This window comes from Arachis ipaensis, chromosome B1, assembly GCF_059453495.1.
Source record: "Arachis ipaensis isolate K30076 ecotype BB chromosome B1, ASM5945349v1, whole genome shotgun sequence".
In the NCBI taxonomy this organism is placed as follows: domain Eukaryota; kingdom Viridiplantae; phylum Streptophyta; class Magnoliopsida; order Fabales; family Fabaceae; genus Arachis; species Arachis ipaensis.
This window is the reverse complement of record NC_142436.1, coordinates 147,367,340-147,377,729: the sequence shown is the minus strand read 5'-3', so window position 1 is coordinate 147,377,729 and position 10,390 is coordinate 147,367,340. Positions and strand designations below refer to the sequence as shown.

The 10,390-nt window shown below is 36.4% G+C and overlaps 2 pseudogenes; both read right to left on the bottom strand.

The window, feature by feature from the left end:
* Nucleotides 1–2,137: 2,137 nt before the first annotated feature.
* Nucleotides 2,138–2,818, bottom strand: LOC107639537 (putative protein phosphatase 2C 76 pseudogene; annotated as a pseudogene).
* A 6,170-nt stretch (nt 2,819–8,988) lies between these two features.
* On the bottom strand, nt 8,989–9,669 carry LOC107639531 (putative protein phosphatase 2C 76 pseudogene; annotated as a pseudogene).
* Nucleotides 9,670–10,390: the final 721 nt, after the last annotated feature.

Sequence of the window (10,390 nt, the reverse complement as noted above, 5' to 3'; positions counted from 1 at the left end):
TTTATGGTCTGAGATATCCTAGTTTGACTGAGTTGGAGCCACAGTGGGAGTGGTGGCCTGCAGCAACAAAAAAGTATAGTGCAAGGGAGGGTTACAAATGGTTATTAAAGAAAACATTAAATTGGAATGCCAACAGTAATTGGAACTGGTTGTGGAACACAAACATTCCAGAGAAGTTCAAATTTACTATGTGGCTTAGCTTACATAATGCTCTACCAACTGAGACCTTTCGATTCAAGCGGCATTTAGCTTCTTCAGATATGTGTAAGAGATGTAACAAGGCGCAGGAGACTTTGGAGCATTGCCTTAGAGACTGTGAACGATCAAAGGCAATCTGGTATATGTTGGATCCTAGTATCCTGGACTCGACGGCTGGTACTGCTCTTGAAGAGTGGTTTCGGAAGGCCTTGGCTAACAATGAGGCGTCCTTTGGTGCAGGGCTTTGGTGGGTATGGAGACATAGGTGCAATGACATATTCAACACTGACAACCCTTGGACAGACCATAAGGTTGTTGCCTTGGCCAGAATTACCGCCAAGGACTTACAGGTTTACAGGAATCGAAGCAATGCCTTTAGGTCTCTCCGAAATTACCTGTGTTGGGAACCACCGGTAGGCAATAGTTTTAAAGTTAATTGTGATGCAAGCTTGTATATGGATTCAAATTTAGCGGGATTTGGGTGTATTATTAGAGATTCTAAGGGAGATTGGATCTCGGGCTGCTCTGGAAGCATTCCCCCTTGGTCTATAATCAGATGTGAATTATTTGCTGCTTGGAGGGGGCTGGTTTTAGCTTAGGATTGCGGTTTGAGGGATATTATATGTGAAACAGGTTGCCTTGACATTCTGCCCATCATGCATGAGCTTACAAGTGGGTATCCATCTGAAGTAACAGATTTGGTTCACAAGATTCAGGAGCTTTTATCTCGTCCTTGGCTTGTTCACGTTGAATGGGTGTCCCGAGAAGCAAATAGAGTTGCGGATTGGATGGCTAAATATGGTGCCAAGAGTAACTCTAATCATGTTATTTGGTCTGAGCCTAGTGTTGATCTCCAACGAATCATCCGCTCGGATTTAGAATAGTTTTTGCTTCGTTTCTTTCCTTGTTTAGTCACAAAAAAAAAAAACCCAAGCAAAGCATACAAATGCATATGATGCATGCCTGTCCTATGGCTGATGAGGCTCATCTGTCGGTTATCCAGCCAAACCGACAAGTCTGAATTGTCCTTAGACTGTCCCCCGACGTGCATCCCCAAGAGTCTATGCATAGCTTTTTCTCAAATAATCAATATTGCTCAATGGGGGTAACATTCGGGAGAATTTATATAGTGCCCGGTCACACTTACGTCGTAGGGTCAACAGAGTATCGAGTTTTCAACCTGGTACACGTGGTGGCAAGCCACGACACTTAATCCAGGGAACCTCGTATCTCAGATATTTCAAATTCATAAGCCATATAAATAATTCATTCATCATTCATCAATATCTAAGCCATTCTCAAAATCATCATCATTCGTCAATCCATATCCCATTTCCAAATTCATTCAAAAAAGAACATATTTCAAATCAATCCTCATCATCCTTCTTTCTGTTAATCAATAATCTCAATCCAAAACATAATTCTTTCTTTGATAAATAAAGTAATCTTAAACCACATAATGCTTAAAATTAAACCTTTTTAAAATAACTACTTCAAATGAAACTTCTAATTTTATAAAATTTCGGCAGCATCTCCTCTAAACCTCGGATTCTGCCACCCTTTTCGGGTCCCAACAAAACCATTTCTCAAACTCCTTTTCAACGGTTTCAAATCCAAGTCATTCACAAATCTCAAGCCGTTTTCCAAACCCAAATTAACTCTAACATCAAATCATTTTCCAATTCTCAAATTATACTTGATAAACATTCAAATCAGATTTTCAAATTAATCTTTAACTCACTATCTCAATACTAACTCAATATTCAGAAATAGCCACAGTCAAGTAAACAATCACATTCATTCAAGGCTATTCAGTTCAATTCATAAGACTCCATAATCACTAAAAATATTTATTTGCTTAAATATCAATTTATAACAACTCTTAAAAATAAAAATGAGTTTAATGAAAACGCCCCTACCTCAATTTAGTTTAAACGCATCAATTCCTCTTTCGTTCATCACTTCTGTTTGGCTCATGATCCTCAAAGAAAGCAATTGCCTTACCAGCCTTTGATATTATAGTCCTATAATCTCCAACAACAGCAACATAGAGATGGTTATCAATCAAAACAGCGGTTCAAGCAGTAGAGCCATCATCCCAGAAAATGTCTTTTTTCAGAATACAGAAATTGAGAATTAGTACCTTAATACGTTTCACTTATAGCAATTTGGCATTAGTAAAAGATTTTGGATGCTTCATGAGATTATCAAAGAGATGCTCTTTCAAATACTCTGCACCACGAAAACCACCATGACCATCAAATACTCCAAGTAAGCATACTGAATGACCACCAATTTTTAATGTTTTAATATCGTAAAAATTCTCCATCAATACTTTCTCCCCTCTGAAGCTTGAATACCCACAGCTAAGCCTTCCATTCTCACTATTCCACCCTCCACTTGCAAACCGGCCATCATCATCTTTCTCTGGCATCATATCTACAAGGGAATCAGCACTTCTTGACACGGAACCCGTATCCACCATCATCACTGTGAATGTCTTGAATTGGCAAATACTAGGGACAGCTTGCAAACTCCTCCTAGTGTTGTTTATTCTCACTCATTTGGCAAAGGTTCTAGCTTGAACAACCAAAGACTTTACACAACTGCTGCATACCATCTAAACGACCAATCAAGAAGACAAGGGTAAGGCTCAGCTGAATAACTCACAATAACAACTTCATTCAACATAAACACTCCCTCACATTAGTAACGGAACAACTTAAGCGTACACATCGAGATCAGAAATAAGGGTAAGGCTCACCAAAACAGTAGCGGCTTCAACGGTGGTTCTCTGGCAACAACAGCGCCGTTCTCCGGCAATAGAAGCACGGCTACAGCAACGGCGGTGGCAGAACAGCAACTCCAAGAATCCAACCACTGAACCAATCTTCACCAAATTCCAAACCTTGATTTTGGAAAACCCAATCTACGAATCTTCCTCATCAAACCCCGATGACACCGTGCAACTCACCGGCGTCCATGGCAGCGGCGGAGATGAAGCACGGCAGTGAGCTGCTATGTACATCGCATCTTTTCCTCTCTCCTTCGTCCAATGGCAACGACGACGGCAAGTATTCTGGCGGCGACGCGAATGCTTTCAACAGACGGTGGTGGCGGCTCTGATTACGACAACAAGGTGCGGCGGTGGCGACGAGGCAGCAGTAGTGTGTGACGATGGTGGTGCGAGCTGGACAGCGGCGACCTCTTCTCCTCCCTCTCCCTTGGCTCTCTTCTCCCCTTCGTTCTCCCTCTTCTCTATTTCTGTTTCCCCCTTTTCTCCTTTCTTCCCCCTCTCTGTTTTTTTTTCCTTTCTCCTTTTCTTTCCTTTTCTTTTCTTTCGTTTTTGCTGAAGGCTGAGGCATAAGGGATGAGGGGGTGGCGGTGATAAATTAGGGTTAGGATAAAATGGTTTAGATAATTTTAATAAAATTAGAGGTACAGAGTATTAATTAAAAATCTAATTTAATCCCTCAAAATTATTTTAAAATAATAGTTAATTATAAATTTGTTAATTAACTTCTAATAAGTATTTTAATTTAAAATTAGAGATAATATAATTTATTTTCTTTGTTTATAAAATTAAAGTATTAAATTCTGAAATCTCAATTATTTAAATTAAATCATATAAAATTTTATCCTTTTATAATTATTAAGTTGTATAATTTAAATATAGAAAATTACTCAATGATTATGAGATTAAGTAAAATTTTTAATTTAATTATCAAAACTTAATTTAATTACTTTAATAAAATAATATTTAAAAATAAAGTCTTTAATAAATAAATAAATAAATTGAAACTAACTCTTAATAATATATATGTTTTTTTAAAAAAACCTGGGTCTTACATCCTATCCACCTTATAAAAATTTTCGTCCTCGAAAATTAAAGAAATTCACAAGGTAATACAAAGAATCAATACTCTACTGTCTAAATGCTTTTTAAATAAGTAAGAAAATTTAACATATTACAGGAAATATTACGTGGTTTTAATACCTTTCTTTTGAATACTTTAGGAAAAAAAAAGTTTTGGTACATATAAATTTTCAAATAGAAAATAAACCATAAGACTTAGAAATAAAGGAAAAGCATGGTGTAAAGCAGAAGTTACAAGATAGGCTCAAAAGAAAAGGGGTTACATGGTGTCAACCTTAAGGGTTTTAACATAGCTCACTATCACAACTCCCTTTGATATCACATTCTTACAAGCTTCACCTTCCGCATTCACGAACCGTGTCCTAAAGAACTACCGTGTTACAAGTTTCACCTTACGCTTATCTATCTCACGTTGCTCCAGTCACTTAGCTAACTTGTTGCGAGTTGTCATCTTATACGAATTGAGCTACCAAAAACTTGAATATCTTCTCAACAATACTCTTTTCCCGAAATTTAAACGTCATAACCTATGGCGTTTTCAAACTTGCCAAAGTTCACTTCCTCATTTACTAGTCATTCCCTGAAAAACTAACGCTTCGGTTTTTATTTTCTAGGGACCACGTGTGACATTGAGATATGTGTCAGTATATTCAAGGAGTTACAAATCTAAGGAAAAGATGAATAAGTGAGAAGGATAAAATTCGTATAAATTCAGGAGGATGCGTAAGATTGCAACTAACGATTTACAGGCACGAGAAAATGTTCTGAAAAGAAAATAATTTTGCATCTAAATAGGAAATTTGAATCCAGGAACTCCATAAGAAATAAGAAAAGTAGTGATGATTTAAATTGAAATAAGTTTAAACCAGAACAGAGGAACACTAAGTTCACAAGCGAGGAATAACTGAACTAACGACATCATTTGCAAAACTCAAAAGCATGGGAAAATCTAAAAAAGTATGATTTCTCATTCTAAAAAGAAAAGATATGAAATAGATATCCTTCAAGAGAGGTAACAGAAGCGTAAATATTGGGTTATGTTAAAACAAATTCAAGTTAAATTCGATTTGTGCAAAACTTGAAATAATGAAAATTAATTGAGCTAAGAATGTTGAAAAATCTTAAAAGATCATAATCAAACAAGAATATGTATAAAAATTTACATCAATCTTAGAGGTAGAACTAAATTCTATTCAAAAGGGAAAGTCCAAGGTAAATTAGTCAATAATAGAATACTTGGTACATTACGAACAAATAGGTTTCGATTGCATAGGAAAGTTTTAAAGCTTCATATCAGTGAACATATGCTAAGTTCCAAAATGATTTTATTGAAATTTAAAGTAAGGCTACGGATAGAATTCTGCAAAAGAAAAGCTGAATTGAAACTTCTTCAATGGAATCCAAAACAAAAACCTTAGAACGAGATTATAAAAAGTGGTATGTTGCACCAAAATAAGTTTGAAGTTTACTCAAAGGAATACAAATTTTGATAAAGAATAAGCAACCAAAATGGTGTTTCACAAGAACTTGGAGAAACGTTTGAAATTATAAGTAAGCAAAGATGTACAAAAACAAAAAGACGTACCGAAAGGGAAAATCAAGTTGTAACCCTATGAAGGAATGAATTCACTTTCCCAAAATAATTACTAGAAGTTTTAATAAAGTATTGCGTCAAAACAATCCAATTTAAAATAAATTATATGAAGTTTGTCAAATAGAGATTAACTAGAATAGAAGCAAAAATCTCTTATCAAGAATCTTGAGTACATAATCAAGTAAAGACATATATAAAAATTTGAGTAAATATTGGAGGAGAATCAAATTATGTTCAAAAAAAGAAATCTAATGTAAAGTGTTCCTATATGGTTAATAACGGTATAGATAGTACCTTTAAAAACAAGTATATTTTTAGCTACATAAATAATTTATTTATTTCTTGTAGGAAAGTACATGTAAGATCAGAGATAGTTATATCCAGAATTCAAAGAATGGTTACAGACAAGATCAGATAGAATAAAAAGATCAAAACTCTTCTCAACAAAGATTCCAAAACAAAACTTCAAAAGAATATTACTAGAATTGTTATCTCATACCAAGACAAACTCGAAATTTTTACCAAGGGGAGTACTTTATTCATTTAGAGGAAAACAGGGTCGAAAATTGTAACCTGGGCATATAAGTTGTAGAAGGCGAAGTAGAAGAACCAAATCACACAATTAGCTTGCTCCGAATCGTAACTCTCACGGTTTCGAATCACTCAAGTATTAAGAATTATGTGTTACGCTATAACAGATTTAAGATCGAATAAAAGGGTACATAATTTATGAAGAAATACATAAATAATGACAATGATGGATAATCAAATCTGGTTCCAAAAAGAATTGAAACAAGGAGCGAAAAAGATGATAAATCGAAGAATAAGCAACACGCGCATCATGTGGCATGATTAAAGCACCTATCTTCGGTGTAAACTAATCAAGGAATAACATCTGACGTTTTTCAAAGAATTAAGGACCATTGTCATGTGAAACAAGTTCAAAACCAACTCAAAAGAAAAACTCATGATTCGTAGAAAGAAATATGAACAACATAAAGGATAAAGGTTCTAAATGATTTCAAGTGAATAATCAGGATTATAATCAAGCAGAAATATATATAGGAACGAATAAGTATCGTTAGGAACAGAGTCGAATCATATCCTAAAAGGAAGAATCTAAGACAAGGAATTCCAACATAACCAATAAAAGAGAAAATGGTGTGCTAAGCTACACGACACGAACAAGATTATACATCAAAACAGAACTAACTTCAAAAATTAATTTCTAACGCTCCCAGAACCCGTGAACCGCATCGCTCATTAATTCTACTTTGTCCATGATAACCCATTAACTTTACCGTACACATAAACCATCAACATTAAGCTGGCCAGACTTAACAACAACAGATATGCAACGGTAAGCTAACAACGTTAATCAAAAGACAGTCATGTGCATAAATCTCTAATTCTCATCATTCGGACAAGACCTATAACATGACAGACACTCAAAGTATGCAATGAAGCATAGTCAGTTCATTCCCAATGCTCTAACAGGAACAAACTGCTCTGATATCATAATGTAACACCCTCACTATCAGAAGTCACGCTTCCGGCTGCGCTACTCTGATAGCAAGAAGTATTACGACTACTTTACATACTAAATATTAAAATAGGAGCCTATGACTCGACACTGTATCGCTGATTTCTTTGAAAAAAAAAACAGAAATAAATACTTTATCTTAAGAAAAATACAAACAGGCATAGATTCATATACAAGACTCCTTACATAATAATTCAATATATATTATACATATAAAACATACAATTCCTATCCCTCTTACAAACTTGTAATAACAAAGACGAGGGAAGAAAATAATCTAGTTAATACAACAGCATATAAACCAAACGCAGTATAACTCTTCTTAATACTTCTTCATCCGGTTCCGGAAAAGGTAAAGCTGTAGGGGGTGAGAACTTAACCACACGGTCTCACCACGGAGTTTCAAAGTTGTCATAAGAAGATATTTAATAAGAAAATTGTTTTCAAGCTCAGCGATTATCATTGCCTTATGAATATTTTAAAACCAATAGGAAATCGTTCAAAACTTTTTCAAAGAAACAATGTTTAATCCTTCAGAAGTCCGAAACCTTTCCTTGCTTATTAGAAAAACTCAATCAGAAACCAACCACGCAATCAAACAACACAGTCACTAATTCAGCACCAAAGTTCATTCTCAAATGTAGCATGCCAGGACAAACACAGGCAAGACAGACAAGGAAAGCACAAGTAGGTAGCAGTTACAGCAAATAGTTCAAGTAGCAGTTAAGAACAGTTTAGCAATTAGGCAAACTAAAACAAGTTCAAACCCAAGCAAAGCATACAAATGCATATGATGCATGCCTGTCCTATGGCTGATGAGGCTCATCTGTCGGTTATCCAGCCAACCCGATAAGTCTGAATTGTCCTTAGATTGTCCCCCGACGTGCATCCCCAAGAGTCTATGCATAGCTTTTTCTCAAATAATCAATATTGCTCAATGGGGATAACATTCCCGGGAATTTATATAGTGCCCGGTCACACTTACGTCGTAGGGTCAACAGAGTATCGAGTTTTCAACCTGGTACACGTGGTGGCAAGCCACGGCACTTAATCCAGGGAACCTCGTATCTCAGATATTTCAAATTCATAAGCCATATAAATAATTCATTCATCATTCATCAATATCTAAGCCATTCTCAAAATCATCATCATTCGTCAATCCATATCCCATTTCCAAATTCATTAAAAAAAAACATATTTCAAATCAATCCTCATCATCCTTCTTTCTGTTAATCAACAATCTCAATCCAAAACATAATTCTTTCTTTGATAAATAAAGTAATCTTAAACCACATAATGCTTAAAATTAAACCTTTTTAAAATAACTACTTCAAATGAAACTTCTAATTTTATAAAATTTTGGCAGCATCTCCTCTAAACCTCGGATTCTGCCACCCTTTTCGGGTCCCAACAAAACCATTTCTCAAACTCCTTTTCAACGGTTTCAAATCCAAGTCATTCACAAATCTCAAGCCGTTTTCCAAACCCAAATTAACTCTAACATCAAATTAATTTCCAATTCTCAAATTATACTTGATAAACATTCAAATCAGATTTTCAAATTAATCTTTAACTCACTATCTCAATACCAACTCAATATTCAGAAATAGCCACAGTCAAGTAAACAATATCATTCATTCAAGGCTATTCAGTTCAATTCATAAGACTCCATAATCACTAAAAATATTTATTTGCTTAAATATCAATTTATAACAACTCTTAAGAATAAAAATGAGTTTAATGAAAACGCCCCTACCTCAATTTAGTTTAAACGCATCAATTCCTCTTTCGTTCATCACTTCTGTTTGGCTCATGATCCTCAAAGAAAGCAATTGCCTTACCAGCCTTTGATATTATAGTCCTATAATCTTCAACAACAGCAACATAGAGATGGTTATCAATCAAAACAGCGGTTCAAGCAGTAGAGCCATCATCCCAGAAAATGTCTTTTTTCAGAATACAGAAATTGAGAATTAGTACCTTAATACGTTTCACTTATAGCAATTTGGCATTAGTTAAAGATTTTGGATGCTTCATGAGATTATCAAAGAGATGCTCTTTCAAATACTCTGCACCACGAAAACCACCATGACCATCAAATACTCCAAGTAAGCATACTGAATGACCACCAATTTTTAATGTTTTAATATCGTAAAAATTCTCCATCAATACTTTCTCCCCTCTGAAGCTTGAATACCCACAGCTAAGCCTTCCATCCTCACTATTCCACCCTCCACTTGCAAACCGGCCATCATCATCTTTCTCTGGCATCATATCTACAAGGGAATCAGCACTTCTTGACACGGAACCCGTATCCACCATCATCACTGTGAATGTCTTGAATTGGCAAATACTAGGGACAGCTTGCAAACTCCTCCTAGTGTTGTTTATTCTCACTTATTTGGCAAAGGTTCTAGCTTGAACAACCAAAGACTTTACACAACTGCTGCATACCATCTAAACGACCAATCAAGAAGACAAGGGTAAGGCTCAGCTGAATAACTCACAATAACAACTTCATTCAACATAAACACTCCCTCACATTAGTAACGGAACAACTTAAGCGTACACATCGAGATCAGAAATAAGGGTAAGGCTCACCAAAACAGTAGCGGCTTCAACGGTGGTTCTCTGGCGACAACAGCGCCGTTCTCCGGCAATAGAAGCACGGCTACAGCAACGGCGGTGGCAGAACAACAACTCCAAGAATCCAACCACTAAACCAATCTTCACCAAATTCCAAACCTTGATTTTGGAAAACCCAATCTACGAATCTTCCTCATCAAACCCCGATGACACCGTGCAACTCACCGGCGTCCATGGCAGCGGCGGAGATGAAGCACGGCAGTGAGCTGCTATGTACATCGCATCTTTTCCTCTCTCCTTCGTCCAATGGCAACGACGACGGCAAGTGTTCTGGCGGCAACGCGAATGCTTTCAACAGACGGCGGTGGCGGCTCTGATTACGACAACAAGGTGCAGCGGTGGCGACGAGGCAGCAGTAGTGTGTGACGATGGTGGTGCGAGCTGGACAGCGGCGACCTCTTCTCCTCCCTCTCCCTCGGCTCTCTTCTCCCCTTCGTTCTCCCTCTTCTCTATTTCCGTTTCCCCCTTTTCTCCTTTCTTCCCCCTCTCTGTTTTTTTCCCTTTCTCCTTTTCTTTCCTTTTCTTTTCTTTC